Source organism: Monodon monoceros, unplaced genomic scaffold (genome assembly GCF_005190385.1).
Source record: "Monodon monoceros isolate NGI ecotype Baffin Bay Population unplaced genomic scaffold, NGI_Narwhal_1 Super_Scaffold_22, whole genome shotgun sequence".
NCBI classification, from domain to species: domain Eukaryota; kingdom Metazoa; phylum Chordata; class Mammalia; order Artiodactyla; family Monodontidae; genus Monodon; species Monodon monoceros.
This window is the reverse complement of record NW_021703779.1, coordinates 59,388,958-59,395,219: the sequence shown is the minus strand read 5'-3', so window position 1 is coordinate 59,395,219 and position 6,262 is coordinate 59,388,958. Positions and strand designations below refer to the sequence as shown.

Here is a 6,262-nt window from a genome sequence, read left to right as displayed (position 1 = left end):
GAAGCCACCACAATGAGAAGCCCACGCACCACAACGAAGAGTAGCCCCTACTGGCCACAACTAGAGAAAGCCCTCACGCAGCAACGAAGACCCAACGCAGCCAAAAATAAATAAATTTATTTTAAAAACTAATAAAATAAAAATTAAAAAAATAAAATGATAAGCATCTTCTAAAATATTGGATATTAATGCTTAGTGAGCTCTCAGGTTTGTAGTTCCTATGTCTGCCATGTACCTTCACATTTTCTATAGTGAGCCATTCCCCACCCCCCAACCCCTGTCCACGCATTTGCTTAATCTTTTCTGGCTTTCAGAATCAAGTGGCTAAAGGAAGAAAAGCTTAGTAAAGGGACTTAGGTTCCCTTTTTATCTACTGCTTCTTTATTGGCACCATTTCCTACTCCCCAAACAATAATTTAAAAAGCAAAAACTAATTTTCAATAAAAACCCTTTTATATTAACAGTTTTATGGCAGGTCAATGCCATATTGCTTATTCTTGGATTGTGGGGACTGTATCTGTGGGGTTTCCCAAGACAAGGAGCCCCTAGAAAGCTGGAAACATCAACCCAATTATGCACTTAATTCCTTTGTCAAGGTGCTGTAACCAAAGACCACACAGAGATGGTAAACCGTAACAGTTATATTTAGTATGAAGGAAAGAACAGGCATATAGAGGGATCACTCCAAGACTGTCACTTCGGGGACCTGCGGCCTTTCCCCAGTTCTCTCTGCCTGCCCAGTCAGTATTCCTACAGGAAGTGGGGCTATTGTTAGGGATGACCTTAAGTGAAAGTGCTTAAATGTTTTCTGTGTGAGGTTTGTATGATAATAGTCAATCTTAGTTCTCTCTCTCCTCTCTTGCCTGTCTCTCTGTCCCCTACCACCACTAACAAATTTTACAACTACTGTGATTTATCTAGAAGTGAAATACCAGTCCAGAGAGCTCCAAAGTCAACATGGAAATGAAACCTCAGCAGAGCAATGTCCATTCTGTTACCTCCTGTCCAGGGCACTTTTTGCTGCCCAGAGGTAGGCTGAGGCCAAAATTCTTGGTGGGTTTAACTCACCCCAGATAGTCAGAAACCAGATAGACAGGGAAGATAGGAAGGAAGGCTTGGTCCACAGAAACTGAAACGGCTTGACATTATAGTCAACTTAGTGCCGCTTGGCCCCACCTTAAACCCTTCTAATCTCTTCTGTACCTATCCCTGAAACCTTTATGACTCTGGCCTTTGTGTTCTTTTCTAGGTGACCAGGGTGATATTTAAAAGAAGACAGGAAGTTATAGTAACATGTAAAGCAGATTTAGAATTAGGGAATGTTCTCCTTGGCTCCAGGTTCCAGACTTCAATTTTTTCATTCAACTTAAATTTTATGAGTACTTACTTAGGCCAGGTATTTGGTGAGACTTTGAGATAAGGATTTGGGTAAGATTTAGTCCCTGTCCAGGAAGAGTTCATAATTTGGTGGGGAACACACAAATATCAACAAATAATCGCCATATTATAAAGTGCAAGTACTAGAATAGAGGTGCTGTGGGGAGCGCTGTCAGTAAAAAAATCCTCAGCCAGTCTGGTTTTGGGGCCAGACCCAGTCGACTCCTGCTGGTTTCCGGAGCCAATCCGGAAAAAAGAAACTCAGGTAGAGTCTACAAGCTCATAATGCAAAGGCTGCAGAGCTGGGAAGGGGTAGTGGCTTGCCCACCACCTCCAGAGGCAGCGGGAGGGGGGCGGCTCAAGGAGCTCAACGGGTGCCTTCACCTGTTTGCTCATTGCTCCCGAGGACCATCAGGGTCTCCTTCATTTCCCTCCACGGACACCAGAGCTGTTGGAAGGTAAGCTGAGGCATATTAAAATTTGGGGGAGTTTGAGTAAAAACCAATTTGAATTGGGCAGTGCCAAACTGGAGGTGGTTGGGGTCACTCTAACTATAGGAGGTGGGGGGAGAGACTTTTGTGGAGAAAAGGCAGAAGCAAAGTAAGGAAATTATTGATTGGCTATTACTTAAAGTCTAGTTGGCTGTGTGTGATTGGTTGTCCTTATCGCTGTGATTTTGAAACCTTGAGGCGTTTATAGGCTTAGATTCTGGCCTGCTTACATAGGCCACCATGGCATTAGAGCCACATCAGTCTAATGGCCTCCTTATTTAATTAATTTAACAACATATATATATATAAATATTTATACATGTATCTGTATTAAGCTAAACATGAGTTCTTACTAATGTCTCCAATTCATATCTATTACCCTGTGGATCATTTTAGCTTCTTCCCTTTGCTTATCTGTACCCTCCCACTCCAACAGTAAGAAAACTGGCCCCTATAATCCACCATCAGGTACTTAATTGTTCAATTCCAGTATACATGTATAGTGGTTTCAGAATTGCTAGCCTGTACCCTCAGGGGAAACAACTTTATCAACCAGAATAGAGTGCTATGTACAATCCCTTTTGCCTATATTCTTAGACACAACTCATTTACAAAGTTACTTAGGTTTGCACCTTTGCCCCCACCCACTTCAGGAAGGTTCTTTCATACATTTGTAACACAGATTCTTTTTTCATATTCTGCATTCTGACCTTGTATCTCTTGATCTCCTAAATGATTTTTTGTTTTAGTTACATATATTAAGTTTTACTCTTTGTGCTATAAAGTTCTATGGCTTTTGAAAAACGTGTAAAGCATCCACCATTACAGTATCATAGAGAATAGTTTCACTGTCCACAAATATTCCCCTGTGCTTCACCTATTCAACCCTCCTCCTCTTCTCCAAATTCCTGTAAACCAGTGATGTTTTTACTGTCACTATAGTTTTGCCTCTTCTAGAACGTCATATAAATGGAATTATACAGTATGTAGTCTTTTCAGACTGGCTTCTTTCACCTAGAAATATATATTTATGATTCATCCATGTTTTTGCATGGGTTGATAGTCCATTCCCTTTTATCCCTCAATAGTATCCCATTATTTGGATGTACCACAGTTTGTTTATTTAGTCACTTACTGGGGAACATCTTGGTTGCTTCTAGTAATTATGAATAAAGCTGCTATAAGCATTCAGATCCAAAACAAAAAAAGATCCTCACAGAAGAAATATTTGAGCTGAATACTGAAGGAAAAGGAAAAGTTTACTAAGCAGAATGAGTGAGAACAGCATGAGGAAGGGCAGAGAGGGATGAAAGAACATGGCATGTTTGGGGGCCATCAGAAAGTTTTCCCTAATTGAAATGGTACATTTATGATGACAAAGTTGGAAAGGTAGGATGGGACTAGATCATAAAGATTCATGGAGTGTGGACTTTATCCTTATAGACCAATGTTTTCCAACTTCACTTATTCATATTCTACCTTCACCATTTTAATTTCTTAAATCTAGGCAATAATATCTTTGAAATCATGAGTTTAATATATTTTCTTATGAATATTAAAATAAAAAGTATGCCTATTAAAATAAAAATGTATTCATTTGTCTCCCAACAGTGGTACACTATAACTGTTTAGAAAGATAATTCTGAGAGCGTTATATGAGAGAGAGTGGATGGAGGAGTCAAACAGGGGATTACTTTAAAGGCTATTGAAATACCGAGAGATGATGAAGTTCTGAACTAAAAAAAGCCTTATTGGCAGGGATGGTAAAGAGGGGAAGGACTTTAAAAGAGATTTAGGAACTAGAATAGACAAGATTTATTAATTAGAGGAAGGTAAGGATATTTATGAACTAAAATCTGGATTTGGTGACTAATTAAGTGGAAGGATGGAAGATTACAGAAAAGGAAAGATTTAGAATTACTTGTAGGTCTCTTGTCTTGGAAGTGAATGATGGTACCAGTTCACCCAAGCAGAGAACAAGAGCAAAATTAGGTTTGAGGGAAAAAATTTCCCTCGAAAATTTATTTAATTGAAATTTTCTTTTAAGTTACAAATGCAGTATGTTCTCACTGTAACAAGTGAAATAAAAAATGCAAGAAGATAAAGTTAAAAATCTCCCCTTTCATATTCCCCTCCCCTCCCCTTGTAACATTGAGGGTACCAATTTGTGCAGCCTTTCACACCTTCTTCATGTGTGTGTACTTATGCACACAGATACGATGATTTTTTTTTTTTTTTTTTTTTTGCGGTACGCGGGCCTCTCACTGTTGTGGCCTCTCCCGTTGCGGAGCACAGGCTCCAGACGCGCAGGCTCAGGGTCCATGGATCACGGGCCAAGCCGCTCCGCGGCATGTGGGACCTTCCCGGACCGGGGCACGAACCCGTGTCCCCTGCATTGGCAGGACTCCCAACCACTGCGCCACCAGGGAAGCTCGATGATTATTTTTTATAAAAATGAGGTAATATTCTCTCTCCCTCCCTCTCCCCCCTCCCCCACCTCCCTCTTTCTCCGCTTTGTGCTTCCCTCCACAGCACCTGCACATCACTCCGCAGTGGTAGCAGGCCCGAAGGGGTAGGTAACAGCAAGAACAGGGGGCCAAGAAACACAAGTCAGTAAGAGCCATCCACGGGAGGCAAAACTCGTAGCTCGTATCGCACAGGCACAGGTCTGTATAGTCTCCCTCGGGTCCGACATACAGTGATAGAGCATGCTGTCCTCACCACATACAGCTCACTGCTTGAAGCAAAGTTCTCACGGAGTCAGGCGCATCCTGACAGTGACCCCTCCGGTTTTCCTCATGGTTGAAAGCGTCCTGGCAGTATGCGCACCGCCCACTCGGAGCGCTCCCTGTCCTCCTTCCACCACCAGGACTTGCCCCGGAATGGCTGTGTCTTGATCACGCTGGCCCCGCGCTGATGCCAAAGTCTGAGGAGTCCTCATGGGGTTAATTGTAGTCGTGCTTAAGGACCTTGTCCTTGGCGAAGCGCAGGTACGAGCCCGCGTCTTCCAAGGGGTTCAGGTATTTGTCCCTCGCCGGCGCCGGTAATCCTCGTAGTGTGCGTCATCCAGGTCTTCTCCCTGGGTTGATATGCACGATCTCCTAGGCGTACAGGAAGCTCACCTGGCAGTAGGGCCTTGCCATCAACTGTTCCAAGTGATAATGGTCTGTGGGGTATGTGTCGTGGAGGTGACCCAGGGTATAAATCCTCTGGTGCTCACAGGATGTGAGGGAGGAGATTGTCCGAATAAGTTGTTCCTTCTTCTGAGACGAATTATTGATAGAAGAACTGTCTGTAGCTGTTGTAAAAACATCATCGCAAAGCTCACCTTCACTACGGATGGTTGAAGATGATGTTGAGCTTTCTGTAAGGTCTTCGATTGCTTTCCTCACTCAAGGCTTCTGACAGTAAGTCAAAACTTAATATTGTTTGACCTTCCAATGATGAAAGGTTGGGTTGGCTTTGGTGTAGGCCAATTCCTTTCTTAAATAGCGTTCCAATACCACCAGTCTGTCTTTCTGTCGTTCACCATGGATGAGAAAGCCGATTTGTCATCCGGGTGCGTGACCTTACCGATCCCACCTTCCTTCCTGTGGAAACCATCCCACCCGCTGGAGTCATCTGAGGTCATAACCACAGCTTTGACGCACACAATATAGCTGTCCTCACCCCCGTGTGTTTCTTTGGTCATTTTCCTGGTCACCTACATACCTGTCCTGTGGCGGTGGGCAGCCTTCATTTTGCTGTCCGCTCCCCCTCTGCCTTATTCACATCTTGGAGATTGCCTGATTTGGTTGGGGGTGGGGTGGCTAGAGCAAGGCGACTGAAGCGCCTGGGCAAGGGTGCATAGGCAAGGTGGCGGGGGCGGGGACTGAGCACCCTGGGGCCAGGGGGTGGAGGCCGGCAGGGGCTCTGGGGACTTGGGAGCGGGTAGAGGGGAGAAGGGAGCGATTTGGGTGGAAAAACAAGTGTGCCGCTGAGAGCCGGGGAGTGCTGAGAGAAGAAGGAGAGGGCCAGATGCCGGAGGGGGTTCAGGGTCAGGTTGCCCCCCTTCCCCACCCAGGCCAGACCAATCACGGTTTGGGGGGAGCTGTGCCTGCGAGGCGCTGCAGGGTACCCCACTGAGCTACATCTCTCTACTCCACCGATATACTCCATATGGGATTCTTACCATCGTCAAGAGGAGGAGCTTCCCTTTTCTTTTTTTTTTTTTTAACATCTTTATTGGAGTATAATTGCTTTACATTGCTGTGTTAGCTGCTGCTGTATAACAAAGTGAGTCAGCTATACATATACATATATCCCCATATCCCCTCCCTCTTGTGTCTCCCTTCCACCCTCCCTGTTCCACCCCTCTAGGTGGTCACAGAGCACCGAGCTGATCTCCCTGTGCT

At 44.4% G+C, this 6,262-nt stretch overlaps 1 pseudogene; it reads right to left on the bottom strand.

Moving 5' to 3' along the window:
• Nucleotides 1–1,769: 1,769 nt before the first annotated feature.
• On the bottom strand, nt 1,770–5,559 carry LOC114905817 (annotated as a pseudogene).
• Nucleotides 5,560–6,262: the final 703 nt, after the last annotated feature.